This window comes from Phyllobates terribilis, unplaced genomic scaffold (genome assembly GCF_046119375.1).
Source record: "Phyllobates terribilis strain yellow unplaced genomic scaffold, ASM4611937v1 Scaffold_3__8_contigs__length_932513732, whole genome shotgun sequence".
Taxonomy (NCBI): Eukaryota; Metazoa; Chordata; class Amphibia; order Anura; family Dendrobatidae; genus Phyllobates; species Phyllobates terribilis.
In genome coordinates, this window is record NW_027362763.1 from 849,947,816 (window position 1) to 849,960,948 (window position 13,133).

Genomic DNA, 13,133 nt, shown 5'->3' on the forward strand with positions numbered 1-13,133 from the left:
TCAGTCATCATCTTGGTGAGGACACGGAAGTCTTGCCCATTACCAGTCTGGCACACATGGCTGACTTTATGTTACGCTGCCTTAACCGTAACCCTCGCGTTGTCAAAATGTTGGGTGACAGTCATTACTGGTTGGTGACACTTTTAGACCCCCGCTACAAGGAGAACTTTCACTCTCTTATTCCTGAGGTGGAGAGGTCTACAGAAATGGGTCAGTACCAGAAGGGCCTTGCTGCAGAACTGTTAAAAAAATTCCCATCTGAACACGCTAACGGCTGAGGTCACAGTTCATTGCCCAACCAAGGTGTACAGGCGAGAGAGATGCAACTCCAATCCAGCAGAGGCAGGGGAACACTGTTAACGTTCTGGGACAGTTTTCTGAGACCCGTCCAGCTTACAGGCCCTGAGGCGCGGGGTACTCTTGAGGAGCCCTGGGGATGGGGACGACTCGGCGCCCGGGCCTTGTTGTTGGTTTTAGGGGATGTCGCAGTAGTCGGCTCCCGGGCCCGTACCCTGGGCCTCTCTTTAAAAGGGTGTATAATTATGTGAAGGTTCGTGACGTCACCTGTGGTGTCTGGTGAGGTTCACCAGCGCTGCGGCAGCCCACTGAGGCTGGTGTTAAGGCAGCTTGGGTGGTATAGTGTCGAGCCCAGAGGATGGGGATGATTCGGCGCACGGGTCTTGTTGTTGGTTTTGGGGGATGTCGCAGTACTCGGCTCCCGGGCCCGTACCCTGGGCCTCTCTTTAAAAGGGTGGATAATTAAGTGAAAGTTCGTTACGCCACCTGTGGTGTCTGGTGAGGTTCACCAGCGCTGCAGCAGCCCACTGAGGCCGGTGTAAAGGCAGCTTGGATGGTATAGCTCCCCACAGGTGGAGCTAGGCCTCAGGGCAGCGTGGATGCAGGGATGCAGGACAGAGGGGACCCAGCCGGCTCTGAAGAAGGATAGGCAAACACACAGTTCACTTCAGTACCTTTTACTGATGGAAGTTCAGGCACATTCCGGGGCACTGTAGGGTGAAGGGTGCATATCAGGATTCTCCCCAGTGAGCGGGTATAGGGCCTCCTGTTTCTTGCCTTTGTGTAGTAAGTTTCTGACCTGCCTGTAGCTAGGCCTAACTTTGTCTCTGCCCTGCACCGGCTGACTTTGTGTTAGGGCCTTCTCTTGGAGTACACGCTCCCAGCTTGCGGGGCCTCTGTGACTCCTGGCTCTGGTACGTATCAGCTCCTGGGTGATCCTGGGACCTGAAGTCTTCCAGGGGTCTCCGGTTGTCTCTACAGGGGGATATCTGGCCCTGTAGAGGCGGACCTGGTGTCCGGTATATGTTTTCTGGGGTGATCTTGTACAGCTCCTCTGCCCCCAAAGCTACTCACTCCTCTAGCCTTCGGCCTCGCTCGGGGCCCTCACTAGGCTATACACACTAGCGGCAGCTTGCCACGCTTCACCGCTCTAATGGCGTCGGCACGCCTTGGGCTCTAACTGAGCTCCCTGAGTCTAGTTTGCCGGAGCCTCGTGCTCCACTGCTGAACTGTTAGCTGTGTTCTCTAGACTAGACTGAGCTCGACTCTGTATTCAGACCTATAGTTGCTGAACGCTCCAGAGGAACTCTCTCACAGACTAGACTGAGCTGCCTAGCTCCACCTTCACTTTTTATATCCCTAACGGGCTCCCTCTGGTGGTCTAAGGTGGAAGGTGGAGGTGTGTGTATGCTGTGAGGGCCTCTTGTGGAGGAATCCGTCCATGCACCCCTCTAGGATCTGTGGCACTAATGCGCAGCAGGGGTGCCACAATAGCTCCCCACAGGTGGAGCTAGGCCACAGGGCAGCGTGGATGTAGGGATGCAGGACAGGGGGAACCCAGCCGGGTCTGAAGAAGGATAGGCAAACACACAGTTCACTTCAGTACCTTTTACTGATGGAACTTCAGGCACATTCCGGAGCACTGTAGGGTGAAGGGTGCATATCAGGATTCTCCCCAGTGAGCGGGTATAGGGCCTCCTGGTTTTTTTTTGCCTTTGTGTAGTAAGTTTCTGACCTGCCTGGAGCTAGGCCTAACTTTGTCTCTGTCCTGCACCGGCTGACTTTGTGGTAGGGCCTTCTCTTGGAGTACACGCTCCCAGCTTGCGGGGCCTCCGTGACTCCTGGCTCTGGTACGTATCAGCTCTTGGGTGATCCTGGGACTTGAAGTCTTCCAGGGGACTCCGGTTGTCTCTACAGGGGGGTATACGGCCCTGTAGACGCGGACCCGGTGTCCGGTATATGTTTTCTGGGGTGAGCTTGTACAGCTCCTCTGCCCCCAATGCTACTCACTCCTGTAGCCTTCGGCCTTGCTCGGGGTCCTCACTAGTCTATACACACTAGCGGCAGCTTGCCGCGCTTCACCGCTCTTATGGCGTCGGCACGCCTTGGGCTCTAACTGAGCTCCCTGAGTCTAGCTTGCAGGAGCCTCATGCTCCACTGCTGAACTATTAGCTGTGTTCTCTAGACTGAGCTCCACTGCAGGCTGACCTCTCTCAGGCTACTGTACTGCAGGAACTCTCTCACAGACTGGACTGAACTGCCTAGCTCCACCTTCCCTTTTTATATCCCTAACCGGCTCCCTCTGGTGGTCTGAGGTGGAAGGTGGAGGTGTGTTTATGCTATGAGGGCCTCTTGTGGAGGAATCTGTCCATGCACCCCTCTAGGATCTGTGGCACTATTGCCAGCAGGGGTGCCACATTCCCCCCTAGCAAAGCTCAGAACTACTGGACTGAAGTACTTTTTGAAACAACAATATAACATGAACAATAACAATCTTCCCTTTATGGGAGGCACATTCTTAAACATTGCATATAACATTAATAAGTAATAAATAGATATATACAGTACAGACCAAAAGTTTAGACACACCTTCTCATTTAAAGATTTTTCTGTATTTTCATGACTATGAAAATTGTACATTCACACTGAAGGTATCAAAACTATGAATTAACACATGTGGAATTATATACTTAACAATAAAGTGTGAAACAACTGAAAATATGTCTTATATTCTAGGTTCTTCAAAGTAGCCACCTTTTGCTTTGATGACTGCTTTGCACACTCTTGGCATTATCTTGATGAGCTTCAAGTGGTAGTCACCGGAAGTGGTCTTCCAACAATCTTGAAGGAGTTCCCAGAGATGCTTAGCACTTGTTGGCCCTTTTGCCTTCACTCTGCGGTCCAGCTCACCCCAAACCATCTCGATTGGGTTCAGGTCTGGTGACTGTGGAGGCCAGGTCATCTGGCGCAGCACCCCATCACTCTCCTTCTTGGTCAAATAGCCCTTACACAGCCTGGAGGTGTGTTTGGGGTCATTGTCCTGTTGAAAAGTAAATGATGGTTCAACTAAACGCAAACCGGATGGAATAGCATGCCGCTGCAAGATGCTGTGGTAGCCATGCTGGTTCAGTATGCCTTCAATTTTGAATAAATCCCCAATAGTGTCACCAGCAAAGCACCCCCACACCATCACACCTCCTCCTCCATGCTTCACTGTGGGAACCAGGCATGTAGAGTCCATCCGTTCACCTTTTCTGCGTCGCACAAAGACACGGTGGTGGAACCAAAGATCTCAAATTTGGACTCATCAGACCAAAGCACAGATTTCCACTGGTTTAATGTCCATTCCTTGTCTTCTTTAGCCCAAACAAGTCTCTTCTGCTTGTTGCCTGTCCTTAACAGTGGTTTCCTAGCAGCTATTTTACCATGAAGGCCTGTTGCACAAAGTCTCTTCCTAACAGTTGTTGAAGAGATGTGTCTGCTGCTAGAACTCTGTGTGGCATTGACCTGGTCTCTAATTTGAGCTGCTGTTAACCTGTTATTTCTGAGGCTGGTGACTCAGATAAACTTATCCTCAGAAGCAGAGGTGACTCTTGGTCTTCGTTTCCTGGGACGGTCTTCATAGTAACATAGTAACATAGTAACATAGTTTGTAAAGCCGAATAAAGACTTGCGTCCATCAAGTTCGACCTGTTAGTTCTGTAATTGCTAAAGTTGATCCAGAGGAGGGCGAAAACCCCAAATGATTTGGCCAATCTTCACCTGAGGAAAAATTCCCTCCCGACTCTGAAACCAGCAGTCAGAATAAATCCCTGTATCAACCTACTATTTTATTTTATTTTTAAGTATATGCTGAAATCTGCCTGGTATCTAGAAATGCATCCAGTCCCCGCTTGAACTGGTGTAGTGAATCCGACATTACCGTCTCCTCACTCAGTGAATTCCATATTCTCACTGCTCTTACCGTAAAGAACCCCTTCCTATGCTGGTGCTGAAACCTTTTCTCTTCCAGTCTTAGTGAGTGCCCTCTTGTTACCGTAATATCCCTCCTTTTGAACAAATCCTGGGCAAGATCTCTATACTGTCCCCTAACATATTTGTACACATTTATTATGTCCCCCCTCAACCTTCTCTTTTCCAGGCTGAATAGTCCTAGTTTTGCCAACCTCTCTGGGTATTGCAGTCCCTCCATTCCCTTTATTAATTTTGTTGCCCTCCTTTGTACCTTTTCAAGCTCATTTATATCCTTTCTATATATTGGGGCCCATAACTGAGCACAGTATTCCAAGTGTGGTCTGACCAGTGCTTTGTACAGTGGAAGAACAATGTTCTCATCCTTTGCAGCTATACCTCTTCTGATACATCCCATTACCCTGTTTGCCCTTACAGCAGCGGCCTGACTTTGGGCACTCCAATTTAGTTTGCTATCAATCAAGATGCCCAAGTCCTTCTCCATCTCTGAATTCTCCAATGATTTCCCATTCAGTGAGTAAATTTCCCATTCAGTGAGTGATTTCCCATTCATGTGAGCCATTTTCTTTGTAGCGCTTGATGGTTTTTGCAACTGCACTTGGGGACACTTTCAAAGTTTTCCGAATTTTTCGGACTGACTGACTTTCATTTCTTAAACTAATGATGGGCACTCGTTTTTCTTTACTTAGCTGCTGTTTTCTTGCCATAATACAAATTCTAACAGTCTATTCAGTAGGACTATCAGCAGTGTATCCACCTGACTTTTGCACAACACAACTGATGGTCCCAACCCCATTTATAAGGCAGGAAATCCCACTTATTAAACCTGACAGGGCACACCTGTGAAGTGAAAACCATTTCCGGTGACTACCTCTTGAAGCTCATCAAGAGAATGCCAAGAGTGTGCAAAGCAGTCATCAAAGCAAAAGGTGGCTACTTTGAAGAACCTAGAATATAAGACATATTTTCATTTGTTTCACACTTTTTTGTTAAGTATATAATTCCACATGTGGTAATTCATAGTTTTGATGCCTTCAGTGTGAATGTACAATTTTCATAGTCATGAAAATACAGAAAAATCTTTAAATGATAAGGTTTGTCCAAACTTTTGGTCTGTACTGTATGTATTGGAATAAGCAACGTAGAAGTCCAAGTCTCTTCCGGAGTGGTTGCTCAAAGGGGCAAGCCCAAAGAAAAGTCTTTGGGCTGCACATAGTCCTCAGCCACAGAGTTCCTAAGTACCCATACGGGTAATGAGAAGTAAATTGGTAAAGTGTCCATATCACTTGAATTGTCCATTACTGAAGGCAAAAATATAAGTTAAATGCATATAAAAGGCAATGAATACATGGCAATATGCAAGATAATACAGTAATATACAATACAATGCTATATAATACCCTAGGGGTAACTATTTACACTTGTCAGAAGTTTAACTATTTTACTCAGTGTATCTGACAGGGAATTGACCTAGTGTACTACGTGTAGACCTACGTGGTATTGGGATGCGTGAGGTACTAGTATTTGCACTACCTTCCATTCTGTCAGTTCTAAGTGTTGGGGAACTGCAGGGCTGCCTTAGCCTCTCTACAGGACTGGCAAGTATACCATTGGCTGGGCCCTCTTGCCCTGCTCCAACCGGGGATCCTTCTTCCGGGGATTCTTTTTGAGTAGGCTCTTCTGAAGCACTTACAGGCTCTACTTGCTGTGGAGGGTCTTCTGGCTGTTGAAAGAAGTGGATCACAGGTATTATTACTGCTCCTCCTAGTTGAGGCCAATCTGCCGGGAAGTCTCCTAAGTCAGTATGGATTACTGCTTCTTTAGGTTCCTCCGGGATAATGAGAGGCACTTCTTCTTGGGGCTTTAGCAGGTCTGGACACAACTTCAGATGGTCTCTAGGCAGGTTTTCTTATTATCAAATCTTGAATTCAACACAGTGTAGGGTTCTCTCTCCCACTGGTCATCAACTTTGTGGTTTCTTCTCTTCATTTTTAACACTACAGCACCAGGTGTGAAGGGTTCTGCTGGGGCACCTCTGTTGTATTGAGCTTCCTGATTGTCCCTCACCCGAGTGAGACTGTCTTCGACACAGGCTTGTACTCTTCTGTACTGCTCCTGTCTGGTCGTGTCCCAGTCCTCAGTGGTCACATCTGCTTCTGGTTCTACAACACCGAGCACCAGGTCCATGGGCAACTTTCCTGGTCTTGCTCGCATGAGATATGCTGGAGTGCAATTGTTGGAACTCATAGGTATGTGATTGTACAGATCTACCAGGTCAGGTAGTAGGTCTGGCCACTGGTTTCTCTCCTTAAGTGGTAAGGTCTTCAGCAGGTCGATGACGATGTTGTTCATCTTTTCACAGAGACTAGTGTTGAGCGAGCATGCTCGACACTGCTCGGTACTCGCCCGAGCATCACGCTACTCTGGATGTTCGGTGGGCACCGAGCATTTCCGGGTTACTCGGGCGGGAGCTCGGGTCTCTGCCCTGCATGTTTGGCGCTCTTTGCAGAGCCAATGAACATGCAGGGATTGCCAGCCAGTCACTGTAATGCCGCAGCCATGTTGGTTGTGGGCATTACAGTGATAGGCTGGCCACACAGCATCACCTTGAGTATTTAAAACCGGGCAATGCCATCTTGGACACAGTCGCTCTGGATTAGACAGTGTACGGACAGCACTGCTGAGCTAGGGAGAGATTTTTCCTGCAAAATAGTGAGTGTAGGGTCTGTAAAGGCTGCCAGAACAAACAAACAGTCCTTCTCAGGACTAATATCCATCCCAGATATCAGGCAGGCAGGCAGGCTGTGTAGGAGACGCAGTGGTTATACCAGCAAACGCTGCATTACAGTCCTGTGTGCTCCTGTTTCTGAAATTGCTGGACTTAGCTCCAGGTCTCGGGGGCCAGTAAAAATCCTTTTTTTTTCATCTAAATCCTCTTTTTTTTTTCCTCCTTCACACTGTACAAATACCCGTCTTATTAACTTATTGGTGTCCCCCCCCTCCCCAAAAAAAGTGTGTCTCTGATTTTTCAGACACAAATATATCTGTTGAAAAGAGTCTGGTATAGGCTACAGAAACAGAAGTGTGGTTTTGCAGTTCCACGGGTCAAATCTCTCTATTATCCTGCTTTTCGCATTTTTTGCAGTAAACAAAAAAATGTAATCGTGTCTCCCTGATTGTCCAGACACAAAAATATATCTGTTGAAAATAGTCTGTTGTAGGCCCGACAAATCCCAGTGTGGTTTTGCAGTTCCATGGGTCAAATCTCTGTAGTATCCAGTTTTGGGCCTTTTGTATCTAAAAAAAAACAGTTTGAGTGTGTCGCTCACTGTTCAGCCGCAAATCTATATATTTAAAAAAGTCTGGTATACACACCAGTAAATTAAAACTGTTTTTGCTGTTCCACGGTAAAAATTCTCTATTATCCTGTTTTTCGCATTTTTTGCCTTCATAAAACCAGTAGCGTCTCCTGACTGTTCTGACACAAAACTTTATCTGTTGAAAATAGTCTGTTGTAGGCCCGACAAATCCCAGAGTGGTTTTGCAGTTCCACGGGTCAAATCTCTGTAGTATCCAGTTTTGGGCCTTTTGTATCTAAAAAAAAACAGTTTGATTGTGTCGCTCACTGTTCAGCCGCAAATTTATATATTTAAAAAAGTCTGGTATACACCAGTAAATTAAAACTGTGGTTTTGCTGTTCCACGGTAAAAATCTCTATTATCCTGGTTTTCGCTTTTTTTGCCTTCATAAAACCAGTAGTGTCTCCTGATGGTTCTGACACAAAACTTTATCTGTTGAAAATAGTCTGTTGTAGGCCCGACAAATCCCAGTGTGGTTTTGCAGTTCCACGGGTCAAATCTCTGTAGTATCCAGTTTTGGGCCTTTTGTATCTAGAAAAAAAAAATTGAGTGTGTCGCTCACTGTTCAGCCGCAAATCTATATATTTAAAAAAGTCTGGAATACACCAGTAAATTAAAACTGTGGTTTTGCTGTTCCACGGTAAAAAATCTCTATTATCCTGGTTTTCGCTTTTTTTGCCTTAAAAAAAAACAGTAGTGTCTCCTGACTGTTCTGACACAAAAATATATCTGTTGAAAATAGTCTGTTGTAGGCCCGACAAATCCCAGTGTGGTTTTGCAGTTCCACAGGTCAAATCTCTGCAGTATCCAGTTTTGGGCCTTTTGTATCTAAAAAAAAAAATTCAGTGTGTCGCTCACTGTTCAGCCGCAAATCTATATATTTAAAAAAGTCTGGAATACACCAGTAAATTAAAACTGTGGTTTTGCTGTTCCACGGTAAAAAATCTCTATTATCCTGCTTTTTGCATTTTTTGCAGTAAAAAAAAAATGTAATCGTGTCTCCCTGATTGTCCAGACACAAAAATATATCTGTTGAAAACAGTCTGTTGTAGGCTTGACAAATCCTAGTGTGGTTTTGCAGTTCCACGGGTCAAATCTCTGTAGTATCCAGTTTTGGGCCTTTTGTATCTAAAAAAACAAACAGTTTGAGTGTGTCGCTCACTGTTCAGCCGCAAATATATATATTTTAAATTTTATGGTATACCCCAGTAAACAATAACTGTGGTTTTGCCATTCCACGGTAAAAAAATCTCTATTATTCAGGTTTTGGTATTTTTTCTGTAAAGAAAAACAGTAATAGTTTGTCCCTGATTGTTCTGATTGTTTAAAAGAGTCAGGTGTAGGCCAGAGAAATAGAACTGTGGTTTTCCTCTTCCACGGTTCTAATCTCCTATTCATTACCCTTTTTCCATTGATAGTGAGAGTGTAAGCTATTTTACTTCCTTTACAATGGGCAAGGCACGTGGCAAGGGACGTGGAACTGGACGTTCTGGTGATGGTGCCTGCAGAGGACGGGGCCGTGGCCAAGGTGAAAATGTGCCACAACCAACAGCCACATCTTCTCGCTCCCACTTCTTGACCGAATTACTAGGGAAGCACAGAACAACACCAGTATTGCGAACTGATCAGTGTGAACAGGTTATTAATTGGATAGCAGATAATACTTCCAGTTACCTGAACACCACCACCTCCGGTCTGTCTTCCACACGGTCAAATGTTAGTAGTGAGTCTCGACCGCATACTCCTCCTCACCCTGATGCTCCTTCCTCCCACCATGCCGAGTGTCATCAGACAGCAACTGATCCCACACTTGGACACTCTGAAGAGCTGTTCACTGATCCATTTCCATATTTGTGCCCCTCGCCTGCTCCACTTGAAGTGGTGGAAGAGGAGATCCCATGTAGCAATGCTCAAATATTTGAACAGCCATGGCCACAGGAAGTCGACGCTGGCAATTTGTCACAAGAGGTGGACGATGTCGAGACACAATTGCCAGGAAGTGAGGAGGAGGATCGTGGTGCGTAAGTGGAAGAGGAGGAGGTGGTGGATGATCTAGTAACTGACCCAACGTGGCATGAGGACATGCAAAGTGAGGCCAGCAGCACACAGGGGGAGGGAGGCAGAGTACCCCAACAGGCAGGAAGAAGCAGTGTGGTGGCCGCAGACAGAAGGCGGCCAACCGTACCCCGTAACACCAACACGAGGGACGTTGCCAGTACAAGCGGTAGGTCTTCCAGAGTCTGGAATTTTTTTAAAGACTCTGCTGATAACCCCAAAAAGGCCATTTGTACCACCTGCCATGCCAGCATCAGCAGGGGTGACAAAACTACCAGCCTGACCAGCACCAGCATGATCAGGCACATGTCAGCAAAGCACCTGACTTTGTGGGGTGAACCCCAGGGTCCACGACCAGTGTCAGTGGGTTTCACCACTGCTTCTTCCACTGTTGTGCATGCAATAGAACCACCTGTTGTGTGTGCAAGGCAATCCCCTGTCCATACTGCATGTAAAGATGCCCCCTCCTCTCAGTCTCCACTTGTTATGGCAGTTTCTCAAGAAACAGCATCAACGTCCACGTCCACGTCCCACCGCAGCGTTCAATTGTCCATATCCCAGACCTTTGAACGAAAGCGGAAATTCACAGCTAACGCCCCACAGGCCACAGTCCTAAATTCGCACATTTCACGACTGCTTGCATTGGAAATGCTGCCTTTTAGACTGGTGGAGACGGAATCCGTCCGCAACCTTATGGCGGTGGTCGTCCCTCGGTACTCGGTCCCCAGCTGACACTATTTTGCCCGGTGTGCCATCCCCGCACTACACAAGCACGTGTCCCAAAACATCTGCCGCGCCCTCAACAACGCAGTTACTGGGAGAGTCCACCTGACAACGGACACGTGGACAAGTGCTAGTGGAAGCTGGGACCCAGTCGGACCTTGGGACAGAACACATCCTCCCCACACCGAGGATTGCGGGCCCTATGTCAGTCAGATTTGCTCCCACAGTGTACAGCTCCTGCGCATCATCCTCCTCCCCCTCCTCATGCTCAGCCTCCATCTCAGATATCACCACATCAGTTACAAGCTGGAAGCACTGCAGTACTGCCAAGCGGCAACAGGCTGTGCTGAAACTCATAAGCTTAGGTGAGAAACCTCACACTGCTTGTGAGTTGTGGACAGCTGTGAAAGAGCAGTCAGATCTGTGGCTGAGACCACTGAACCTACATCCAGGCATGGTCGTGTGTGACAATGGCCGTAACCTGGTGGCGGCTCTGAGGCGAGGCAAGATCACACACATACCATGCCTGGCTCATGTGCTTAACCTCGTGGTTCAGCGGTTTCTTAAATCGTACCCCGAGTTGCCAGATCTGCTCGTGAAAGTACGCCGCCTGTCAGCTCATTTTCGTAAGTCGGCTACAGCTTCCGCCGCCCTTGCTGTGTTGCAGCAGCATTTGCAGCTTCCGGCACACCCACTGGTGTGTGATGTCCCCACACGTTGGAACTCTACCCTCCAAATGTTGCTAAGGATTTGTGAGCAGAAGAGTGCAGTTGTGGAGTACCAGCTGCAACAAGGCCGTCGATATTCAGGTCAGACTCCACACATAAGACCTCAGGAGTGGACCTGGATGTCCGACATATGTACCATCCTGACAAACTTTGAGGATGCCACCAAGATGGTGAGTGGCGATGATGCCATCATTAGTGTCAGCATCCCACTTGTCTGTCTTTTGCAATGCTCTCTGCAGAGAATTAAAGAGGAGGCATTGTAGCCAGAGTTTGATGAGATGGATCAAGAAGCCATAGCGGGCGATTACACACAGCCCAGCCTCATCTCATCCCAACGTGCATTGGGGGACAATGAGGGAGAGGAGGAGGAGGAGGAGAAGGAAGAACAGGAGCTGGTATCATGCGCTGTAGATGGTAGTACCTCTACAACTGTCATACCGTCGGTTCAGCGTGGGTGGCCTGAGTACAGGGGGGGCATTAAAAAGCGGGCATTAAAAGCGTCTTGTTATACCACTCTGACCTCCACGTCTCTTCTAAGGGGCATGAAAAGCGTCTTGTTATACCACTCTGACCTCCACGTCTCTTGTAAAGGGCATTAAAAGCGTCTTGTTATACTACTCTGACCTCCACGTCTCTTGTAAGGGGCATTAAAAGTGCCTTGTTATACCACTCTGACCTCCACGTCTCTTGTAAGGGGCATTAAACCATCTTGTTATACCACTCTGACCTCCACATCTCTTCTGAGGGGCGTTAAAAGCATCTTGTTAAACCACTCTGACCTCCACGTCTCTTGTAAGGGGCATTAAAAGCGTCTTGTTATACCACTCTGACCTCCACGTCTCTTCTGAGGGACATTAAAAGCATCTTGTTATACCACTCTGTGTAACGGGTCTGGGAGGTGGAACCTCTGAGCAACTATACAAAGGGGCAGTCCTTGTAAGGAAGCTGGTGGCTCCCAGGGAAGGCGGGCAGGTAGTCACGGCAAGTGACAGGGACAGTCTCTGGGTAGAAGGGCAGGAAGTCACGGCAAGTGACGGGGACAGTCTCTTGACAGGCGGATGGTCATGGCAAGTGACAGCAGGGTAAGAGTCTCTAGACGGGCAGGTGGTCACGGCAAGTGACAGCAGGGAAAGAGTCTCTAGACGGGCAGGTGGTCACGGCAAGTGACAGCAGGGAAGAGTCTCTAGACGGGCAGGTGGTCACGGCAAGTGACAGCAGGGAAGAGTCTCTAGATAGGCTAGCAGACAGGTAGCAGGTGAGCGCTCCCAGGTGAGCGGGCAAGAGTCTCTGGACAGGCAGGTGGTCACGGCAAGTGACAGCAGAGCCTCCAGGTAGGCTAGCAGGCAGGTAGCAGGTGAGCGCTCCCAGGTGAGCGGGCAAGAGTCTCTGGACAGGCAGGTGGTCACGGCAAGTGACGGCTAAGCCTCCAGGTAGGCTATCAGGCAGGTAGCAGGTGAGCGCTCCCAGGTGAGCGAGTAAGAGTCTCTGGACAGGCAGGCAGGTATCAGGCAGGTATCTGGCAGGTACTTCCAGATCCGCAGGCGGACTGATCCATAGACAGACTGGCAGGTGCTGGTAGGCAGACTGTCAGACCACAGGATAGCAAGCAGGTAAGCAGATATCAGGCAGGTATCAGGCAGGTATCAAGCAGGAATCTGGCAGATGACTGGCAGGTAACTGGTAACGGGACCTGAGGGCTGAAGCAGAGTTGAAAGGCTTTGCAACAACATTGCTCGGGCACCTCCATTTTGGAGGAGGTGCCTTATATATGGTGAGGTCCTCCAGCCATTGGCCGGGGACTCCTTAGGACGGCGCGCGCGGCCCCTTTAAGAGAGGGGGAGCGCGCGCGCGCCCTAAGCACAGGGGCCGGGAAGCAGCGCGCGCTGCCAGTAGAGCGGGAGGAAGATGCCGGGCACGGAGCGGAGAGGTGAGGGGAACAGCATCCCTGCCTAGCAGGAGGCAGGGACACCGACGCTACAGTACCCCCCCCTTTAGGCCC